Genomic DNA, 10,715 nt, shown 5'->3' on the forward strand with positions numbered 1-10,715 from the left:
AGAAATGATAAATGTTGGGAGGATATGCTTTACAGAACTAATATGTTGGAGGTGAGATTGAGAAGACCTAAATTCTTTGATATGAGACCAAACTCAAAATGCTGGCAAAGGATCTTCTACTTATTCCTAATTCCACTTTGCCTAACTAAGTTAGCTATGGTTAGGCTTACCATATTATGCTTTCATCAAAACCTTATTCCTCTCTATTCCTTCTAGCCTTTGTAGAATTGAGATTGAAATTATTATTATTATTATTATTTTTAAAAACACCCTTTTACATATATATATATTTTAAAAAAAATTAAGCGTAAAATATATTTTTACAATAATATTTTCAATTTATACCAATCTTAGATTTAAGAAATGAGCAGAAAATGTGTGGAAAAGGATGTTGTCGCATTGCTTGGAATCATAAATAAAAGGTGTCCATTTCCTACAATGGGAAGGTTGGTAAGCTTCATTTTCTTCTGGGTAAGAGTTAGATTAATTTTATTTCATTTTTCTTTAGTCCTACACCTTACAATTATCTATCATTTCAACAAATCCCCACTCTATATGATTCATCTTTCAAAATTTCATTTTCATTCAAGTGCATCTATGCCTTTAATCTTTATTAGGACCCTCTAATCTTCCTTATTAGCAACAATCTAATCTTCTGTGGGGTTAACATTGTCTCCCACCACATAACGACTGTTTTTAGTTTCATTAATGAATAGAAAAAATCAACAAATAAGCTAGATAACCAGTTTCTTTCTTCTTTTTCATGGTATACTAGTACTTTCTTTCCTTGTAATGTTTAATTAAGTAGGTAAGTCCAAACTAGTTAATGTTCGCATGCAGCATCTAGCCAAATGCTTTTTATTTTCCTAATCAAGTTTTAAATGCATTTTGGCATAATCTAAGTGGGATTTTGAAGATGATGAGATTAATTAGGTTAATCACCAACCCACATTCTCTTTCGAGAATTATATCAAATAATTGATTAATACTAATTGTTGATTCAAATAGAACATTCTATAAAAAAACGTCAATGGTGACGAACGATGCCATGCTTTTTAGTTTACCTTTCTAAATCACACAATTAATCTTCAAGAGTATCAAATATTAGATTAATATGCTTTAAATAACATAATTTGCAAAGTGATATTCCCACCATCTTCTAATCAAAGTTTCGAATTTTCAAAGTCGTTTTGCACCCCACACCGCTCCAAGCCCCTACCAGAAAATAAATAAATTAAAGAAAAGAGAGAATTCTGGCACCCGCATAGATTCTGTTGTCTTATTTGATATTCGAGAGTTGCCAGAGGGGAACTTTAATTACAAACTAATGAAAAGAATTTATTTTTAAGTATCTCTGTTAAGGTGGGATTTTGAGTTCGAATTCTAATCAAAATCAATTGTTAAAAAAAAAAAAAAAAAACTATGATCCATCCATATAGTAAAGGTTAGGAGATTCATGAAATGAAAAAAAATACAACTTTTTCTATTTTATTTGGTCCTCCTCCTCGGTATGAATTTATCGTGGGTGGTCTCCTCCTTCTGCAGGTTGGATCAAGGAGAATACTGATTTTAGTGTTATTTAGACTGAGTTTTGAGCCGTTTCAGTTGTCATTTTGCGTGATTTCAAAGGTCATTAGGTACAGGTTTTTGTTTGCAATCTGGATTCTTGTAAAGTTCACTGAGATTTATATTTGTTCTTTTCTGATGCACACTCTTCCCCTGTTGTCTACAAATTGAAAGCTTCAGTTCGACATGATTATCATGATGCAAACTCTTGTGCAGCAGGAACCTTAGAGGGTCTAATGTTGTAGACACCATATTTTGGCCAGTCAATAAATTCTTCATTCGGCCAAAACAACAATTGAAGCTTAATTAGCATGTAATCGGTTTTTTTATATATGATAATTTAAATAATGAAGAATTTTTAATTTTCCATGTTGATTTAGTAAATCACAATTAATTTCAAGTTTTAATTTTATTCAAGTTTAACTTTCGATCTCAATAAAGCTCAATTTTATATAACTTTTAGTTTTGTTCATGTTTTAATTGAAGTTTGATTTCCCGGTCAAGTTTAATTTCTGATCTCAATAAAGCTCAATTTTATGTTTCAATTTTGTTTATGTTTTAATTGAATTTTGATTTCTTGGTCAAGTTTAATTTTCGTATGCTGATTATCCGATCTCCACAAAGCTTAATTTTACGTACTCGTTCAATTTCAATTTCTGTATGTTGATTTCCGATCTCAATAGATCCTAAGGTTTGTTGAAAAGTGAAAAAGTTAAAAAAATTGATTGTGACACCTCTTATCCGTCTACAGTATAGTCGAGCAAGATATGCCACACAGTATGCTGGAGCACCATATAACAATTTACCTTTCCTAATTTATTTATTTATTTATTCACTAAGTGCAAAATTTTACAAATTATATCATTATTTACAAATTTAATTAATCTAAATTTTCCGTGAATTTTTATAGAAAATCCGGCAGAATGCTTGCTGTAAATTAAAAAAAAAAATTCTTCTGAACCTATTAAAAACACTTCCAATATGATTTTCAGATCCAGAACTCCAATATACATACATATCAACTCAATCTCCAAATCTCAGCACAATTTTTCAAAATATTTGTTCACATCACAATTTGAATCAATTTCAGGAATAACTCCCCAACATTTTATTTTTCAACACACTATACAGATAATTTCAGTAACATAAAATTTCATATATTTACATTATCATATGATTTTATGACTTTGTAATTACAATCAAGAACTAGTACAAAATACAAAGTACAAAATACAACTCAAAATCCTAATATCCTACCAAGTGTACTGCAGATATAAGATGACTCTGAACTCTGTGCAGTCTGACTAATCACCCGGTCTGAGGTCTGCTGGACTCCCCAGCTATGTCTCCAGTACCTGCGCAAGGCAAAAGTGACGCGCTAAGCAATTCTGCTTAGTGGTGCCAATATAAAATAAAATTGCTAATATAAAATGGATGTGCAGAATGTATGCTGATATTTTATGTAGACTAAGTTCCTGGCAATTATTGTAGTATTATGTGATTAAAATTTAGTAAGATTTATTTTGATTGCCCGAGTAACCTATACTAGTCTACTAGACTAGATAAAGGGGTAAACTGACACTGGGTACCAAGTACCTCGGGCCATCACACCTTTGGTCACATTGTGTCTCCCGGTGTACAACAGAATAGCTAATAAGCTGTAATAAACATTGGGCACAAGGCTAAATATCACACTGATATCAGAATGGCTAAAAGCCATAAAATCACAGAATGACATAATGCCATGTGCAGTACTAACTGAACCCTATTGGCATGCCAACCTATCCAAACCAATCATTCTAGGCATACTAGGGCATTTTACACATTTAATGATTCAATTATTTATTTTTATAATGTAGAGGTCACTATTCACTTGACTAATTTCACTCAAAGGTTGACTTTTTAATTTATAATAGACTTGTTGAACCTAAGTTCACCAAGATACTACATTTTGGTTTACAAAAGTGTTGGCATTAATTGCTAAACAATACTTAAAACCAATGGAGAATAATTCAGAAATTTTAGTTTTGAGTGTTAGAGTTCACTGTTCCATTAGACCATTCTACAGTGAGAATTTGACCAAATGTTCTACACTAAAATTGTTCCTTATTGTGTCTAGTTACATTTATTTTTTTGAATCACTCCATTTGGAGTTTTGTAGCTCAAGTTATGGCTTAAATACCATAACTGGCTGGATTGTAATTTTTCCAGAATTTCTAGGCAGAATCCATTCTTCTGTTGGGTAAGCCAATATAATTCGGCAAAAACCTTTACCATGAGCTCTAGGCCTTTAGCTCGGCACAAGCCTCGAAAGGCCACAAGAGTTTGCCATGAGTTTGGATGTAATTGGGCGATGCAAACGCGGTGATATTTCAATACATCCCTGCAAAACTGCTTCAAGGGAACTACAGCTCGGCTTTTAGCTGTTTCTCATATACGATAATTTGATCTCTCTCTTCAAAAAAGTGATCTGCTAGAAAATGCCCGTGGCATTTAATGAGCTCATACATATCGGTCGAGAGGTTGAACTCCTGACTGATTTGCATTAGTTCAGAATGCTTAAAAATCGATGTCACCTCATCCACTGGGAGAGATTCCTTCTTAGGGTTCAAAGCTTGTTCTTGGCTCGGCCCGGTGGGCTGGTTGGAGATCGGCTCACCCGTTATTTCAACCTCAGTTCACCCATTTGGCTCAGCCTCCTCACCTTCATCAAAGGTCCACGAAACATTGACTGATGGTGGGCTCACTGCTCTCTGACCATTGATACCACTCATTTTCAGGTGAAAAAAGGAAATAATAAATGGAAAAAGATAAAAAACTATACCTTTAATCCAAATATCGTCGCCGAAGAAAGGAAACTTGAGAGGAAACCCATCGAAGAAATTTGAGAGAGTGCAGAAATATGAAATGACAGCCCCTCCCTCATATATAAAGCCTCACACATTTAATGCTTGCGAGGCTCAAGACAATGCCTCAGACAAAAAGATCATTTAATGCTTTTTCGATATCCAAGGCGTACCCTCGAACGTGCTGTATAGATTTTTTGGAGAGGGAATCAATAACAGAAGAGACCATATAATGATAAACTAAATAAAAGAGGTTGGATGAAGTGTAGAAACCATGGATCAGATGGGAGATCGAATGAAAAGGTTTCATACGAGACAAGAAAGAATCGGGTAAAGGAGATTAGACAACAAGTATAGAGAGATCAAATGAGAGATTGGGCAAAGAGGCTTAGAATGAGGAGACATCAAATCAAAAAAGATCAAATGAAGGGATCTGATAAAGAGATCGGATAAAAGAAATCATAAGTTCAGAAAAGAATAAAATAAGATCGAGTAAAAGGATTGGGCTAGCCAGAATTTTAGTGACATCACTTAACCCTTGAATCATAGCCCTTGGTTTGCAAGGTCAAATTTTCACCATCATATTTGAGTTAATTAAAGCATTCAGGTACACTTCAAATTTTCACCATTGATCTTATTTGCAAGGATAGATCCAAACCATTGGATTTGAGGTAGTTAAAGCACTTTGGTGTGCTTCAATTTTTGCCCTTGATCCTATTTGTAAGGACAAATCTCGAACTCTTGGATTAAAGTAATAAAGATAAAATTGATACCTTTTAATCCCAACCCTTGATCTGGTTTGTAAGGCATAATTTCCAACATTTGGATCAAAAAAGGAAAAAGATAAAGGAGTCCTTAATTAATCTCTGCCTTTGATTTTCGATCTCTTTAATTTCTAGCCTTTAGATTTTACCCTTTTAAATCCCACCCTTTCCTTTCTCCATCTTTAATCCTAACCCTCCATTTTAGGACCCTAGTTCCCTATAAATACCTATAGTCTTTATTGTTGAGGGGGGGTGGTCCTTTTTTTTTTTGAAAAGGAACGGAGAGAGCAAAAAGGAAGAAAGAGGCTTTAGAAACGTCAATTTTCTAAAGAATCTTCATTCTCAAATCGTCAGAAAGCTCACATTTCTCATTCCTCTGAAAGTATTCTAGCCTGTTACTTCAAAAAGGGTGATTCGATAGTTCAGTGGCTTCATTTATGGGCACTAAACCTATTTTTCTTGTCACTACCAAAGCTTATTACAGGTAAAATTTAATGTTTACATCATGTTTCTTCTAGAATGGACATGGCTAGGTCATATGAAGGCACAATATATAAACTTGAATTTGAACTCTCTGTCTTTCATTTTTGCCCATCATGATACATTTTGATAGTAATAACCTACCGAACTCCTATGAAAATAAGATTAAAACCGACCAATTCTTGTTCCACGAATATTACATTAATGTTATATTTTCTTTTGTTAATTGTTTTTATTTCATGTTGGAAGTATTATGTTTTTCTTCTTTAAGTAGTTCAGAAATAATGGTTAGAGTTCGGATATAATAATAAGAGTATGGAAAGAGTTCGGATATAATAATAAGAATATAGAAAGAGTTCGAATATAATAATAGGAGTATGAAAGAGTTCGAATATAGTAATAGGAGTATGAAAAGAGTTCAGATATAGTAATAGGAGTATGGAAAGAGTTCGGATATATTAATAGGAGTATGGAAAGAGTTCAGATATAATAGTAAGAGTTTGAAAATGGTAGAAAGAGTTTTGGTATGATGAGGTGAATTCAGAAATACCGTGTGGCATTTTTGTTAGCAAGTCTAAAAGGAGTTTGAAAATGGTCCTCATGGCATTTGCATTTGTCTAGAATAAAGGGAGTTCAGATATAATAATAGGAGTTTAATAATGCTTCCTTTTGAAATGGTTAGTTTGACACTTTTTTTAAGAGTTTTTATTTTGGCCCCTAAATGATAGTCATCCTTGAAGGTCGGCAAATCTATTTTAAGCAGTCTTAATAACCTTTACAACTATATTTTAAAACACAATCTTTCTGTTAGAACATGGAGTTCGGGAGAGATTCCTTTCCTTGGACCCCTCTCCCTTTATGCCTGTTCATGAAACAAGCAATTTCTTACATCAAAGGGAGAATTCTTCCTAGAAAATTTTTAATAATGTCTTTCTAAATAGTATAATCTTAATATGTTTATAAGTCGAGGGAAAGTTTTTCTTCTGACCTATATTACTTCCAATTTATTCCAAACTTTGGATTCAGGGGAGAGTCCTTCTATGGACCCCAAAATTTTACATAAAATTTTTATGCAGTAGGATTCGAAGGAGAGTCCTCCCTAGAATCTCTAAGATCCTTAAACTTTTTTGTAACATCCTAGGTAAATCCCACATCGGCAAAACACGGGAGAGATGCTGGGTAGTTGGTGGTTCGTAACTCCTAGTGACACGTTTTAAAATCGTGAGGGCTTCGGCCCAGAGCGGACAATATCATTAGTGGGCTGGGCCATTACATTTGTGGTATCAGAGTCACTCCTTGTGCAACCTTGAACGATGGTGGGGCAAACCTCAGCGAGGACACTGAGTCCCATAAGGGGGGTGTGATGCATGCATTTTAGATCATCATTTAGGTGTAATTTTTGCACATTATTTACCCTTGTTCATAGCCATTATTATAGATATTAGTGTATATTTAGTCAATTTTGCAATTTTCACTTTTCTTAGTTTAATTTTTGGAATTCATTTGTTTTGTAGGATAAATTTGGAGAAATTTGATGTATTTTGATCAGAGTAGCCATTTGGAGGAGATTAAAATCGAATTGCAAAAATTTTGAAGTTGAGTAAAAAAATGGCCGAGAGCGACACAACCAGCAGCACAACCGAATTAGCTTATGTCGCAGGTTGTGTCGATCGTCAGATATTCACGCTGAGAGCGACACAACCCGCAACACAACTGACTCGGCTTATGTCGTTTTTACTGGAAAATTGTTGACGTGGCATTTCCGTTACTCCAGCCTTTTTACCTCACTTTCTCTGGATCCTTCCCCCTTTTACCCATTCTAGAACAGTCCCCTTGCCTATATAAAGTGCCCTTTATCACTTTCTTTCCATATAGAGAGCAAGGGAGTCATTTTCGGTAAAGTTAGAAAGAGGGAAAGGGAGGAGCATCTTCTGCATCTTCTTCCAGCAGCAGCAAGGATCACGTTTCTGCACTTTTCTGCAGAGATCCTTCTGCAATTTGCTGGGTTTTTCTACCCCTTTTAGCTTACATTTCCATTATTTCTTCATTTCTTCATTTGGGTTTGTCTTTAAACAATGATTTGTGAGTAGTTGATTGAGATTCTAGAGATGGGTTTGTAAATATTGATTTGTTTTGTGGTTTTGAACTGATTTAGCCATTTAAATGAATATTGTTATATTTTGATTTATTGCTTGTGTGCTTATTTCCTTGCTTGATGAATGGGCCCTCATTAAGTTAAGTTTTAATCCTTAATAGATGGACTGAAAAGTGAATATTGGGGATGGATAATCTTGCAATAAACTTTATTTTCTTGGTGTTAGAAATAAGCTAAGAAGATTAAGGGGAATTTTCCAAAAATCAATTTTATGCATTAATTGGGTTTTTGTTAGATTTGAAATACCGTGAAAACAGGGTTTGATTTAATGAAAACCAATTTTGAGATGCTTGAAAAAGGTTTCAAAAATTTAAGAATTGATTTCCCTCAAAATTGCAATTCTCATGTGTTTGGCTAAATTAGGGAAAAATCACATGCAAACAATATTGAAAAAATCCAATCTCTAGAATCAATTTAATTTTCATTGAATTTAGATTTAAATCCTCCAAATCTCATAAATAGCAATTTAAATTTAATTCCAATTTAAATCCAATATCTAGAATTACTTTATTTTTTTTTTAGATTTAATTCTTCTTAATTTCATAAATAGAAATTTCAAATTAATTTTTGGTAATCTAGTTTAATTAATTTTAGTTAATTGATTGATCTAGTTTTAATTCCTCAAATACCAATTTTAATTCCAAATTTCATTTTACATCTTTAATTTTTGTCTTAATTTTAATTTTTAGATTTTATTTTTAATATCTTTTAATTTTTGTCATTTTAATTAGCTTATACTTTATTTCCAATTTAAGCACAATTCCCTGTGGGATCGATATCAATTTTTAAAACTATACTACTGTGACCCGTGCACTTGCGGACACACCGTACCAAGTTTTTGGCGCCGTTGCCGGGGAATTGTTTGTTTTTAAATTGGATTTTAATTGTTTTAAGCTAATTAGAATTTTTATTTTCTTTTATTTTCACTATTGTTCCTTGTGTTTTTCATGTACTTATCTTGTTTATGAGACGATCGAAAAGCACAAGTGACACTGAATTGTTGTTCAATCCTGAAATTGAAAAATTCTGTCGAGCCAACAAAAAGGAATACAAAAGAAGAAAAGAAGCAGAAAAAGAAGAACAACAAATATTTGAGCAAGAGGAGACAATAGAAAATATGGAGAATCAAAATAGAGCTATTGGAGGAGATAATGGAGGAAACGAGCAAAACGGGCAAAATGCTGTTGTTAATCAAAATGATCCTCAAAGAAGATCCATGTTAGATTATGCTTTTCCTAGATGTACTGATGTGAGAGATAACAGACCTATTATTGGAGCTAATCAATTTGAATTAAAATCGGTCTTATTCAAATGGTTCAGAATTCACAATTTGGAGGTAGCCCACTTGAAAATCCTCATTCTCATTTGAAGAAATTTTTGATGATATGTGGTACACAAAGACAACCTGGAGTTTCTGATGAAGTTATTCGACTCACCTTATTTCCATTCTCTCTTCGGGATTCAGCATTGGAGTGGTATGATTCACTTCCACAAGCTATTATAGCTACTTGGGAGCAGCTATCTCAAGCTTTTCTATCTCAATTTTTCCCACCTGGGAAAACTACTCATTTGAGGAATTTGATGGTAGCTTTTAAACCAAGAGATGATGAAACTTTGTATGAATCCTGGATGAGATTTAAGGAGCTTGAAAGGCAATGTCCTCATCATGAAATACCCAAATGGATGATTGTTCAGAATTTCTACACGAGTTACTCCACCATAAGAAACACAATTGATTCACAAGCGGAGGAGATTTCATGAGAATGACAAGTGAAGAATGCTATGATCTATTAGAGAAGATTGCTCATAATACCCATTTATGGGGAAATCCTAGAGCACTTGAGCCAAAGAAAGCTGGGATCTATGAACTAGACTCAGTTAGCTACATGAATGCAAGATTTGACCAGTTAACTCAGCTTCTTAGTGATTTTTGCACAAAGGCAACAACCTCAACTCCTACAACTATGCAACAAGTTGCCTTCACAGATGGAACTCAAAGTTGTGGAGTTGATTACTCTTCTTATGGTGATGATTATTTGCAAGAACAAGCTGCTTATGCAGGAAGTTATCAACAGAAACCTATGGGAAATGCTTATTCTAATGTGAACAACTCAACATGGAGACCACAAGCAACTTTTGCTCAACAAGGCCAAAGCTCAAATCATGCTCATAACCAGCAGTTTATGCAGCAGAACAAGCCTCAATTTCAGCCTCAATTTCAGCCCACAAGACAATCACCACCTGGATATCAAGCAAGAGCACAACAATCCCTTCCACCTCATGAACCGAAGCCAACTTTGGAGAGCATGATGGAGAAATTTTTTGCTGAACAAAGCAAGATGAATAACAAATTGGAGGAAGAAATGCAACACATGAGACAAACCATGGATCAATTACAAGTCCACAACCGCATGTTGGAGACTCAATTGGCGCAACAAGCAAGCTCATCAGGAAGCAATTCCTATGGGAAACTACCTAGCCAACCACAAAACCCTCATGAACAATGTAAGTTGGTGACCTTGAGAAGTGGTAAGAAAGTTGGTCAAGAGAGTGAAAACAAGAGAGAAGAAAAAGAGAGCACAAAAGAAGAAAATTCAGTTGAGAGCAAGAAAAATGAAAAAGAAGAAGAAAGCAAAAGTGAGCAAGATGAGGGAGAGAAACCATACATCCCACCTGAACCTTACAAGCCCACCCTTCCCTACCCTCAAAGATTCATCAAGCATAAACTAGACAAACAATTTGGCAAATTCCTTGAAGTGCTAAAGAAGTTGTATATCAATGTGCCATTCACTAAGGCACTATCCCAAATGTCGAGTTATGCCAAATTTTTGAAGGAGATTCTTTCCAACAAGAGAAGGCTAGAAGATTATGACACCATCAACTTGGGAGAGCAATGCAGTGCTA

General features: G+C 34.2%; 1 non-coding gene across 1 annotated transcript; it reads right to left on the reverse strand.

Annotated features, from left to right (window-relative positions):
- Window positions 1-9,377: 9,377 nt before the first annotated feature.
- LOC131170873 (small nucleolar RNA R71) lies at window positions 9,378-9,484 on the reverse strand. Its single transcript, XR_009141638.1, has one exon. It is a non-coding gene; the product is annotated as a small nucleolar RNA R71 (small nucleolar RNA).
- Window positions 9,485-10,715: the final 1,231 nt, after the last annotated feature.

This window comes from Hevea brasiliensis, chromosome 11 (assembly GCF_030052815.1).
Source record: "Hevea brasiliensis isolate MT/VB/25A 57/8 chromosome 11, ASM3005281v1, whole genome shotgun sequence".
NCBI lineage: Eukaryota > Viridiplantae > Streptophyta > Magnoliopsida > Malpighiales > Euphorbiaceae > Hevea > Hevea brasiliensis.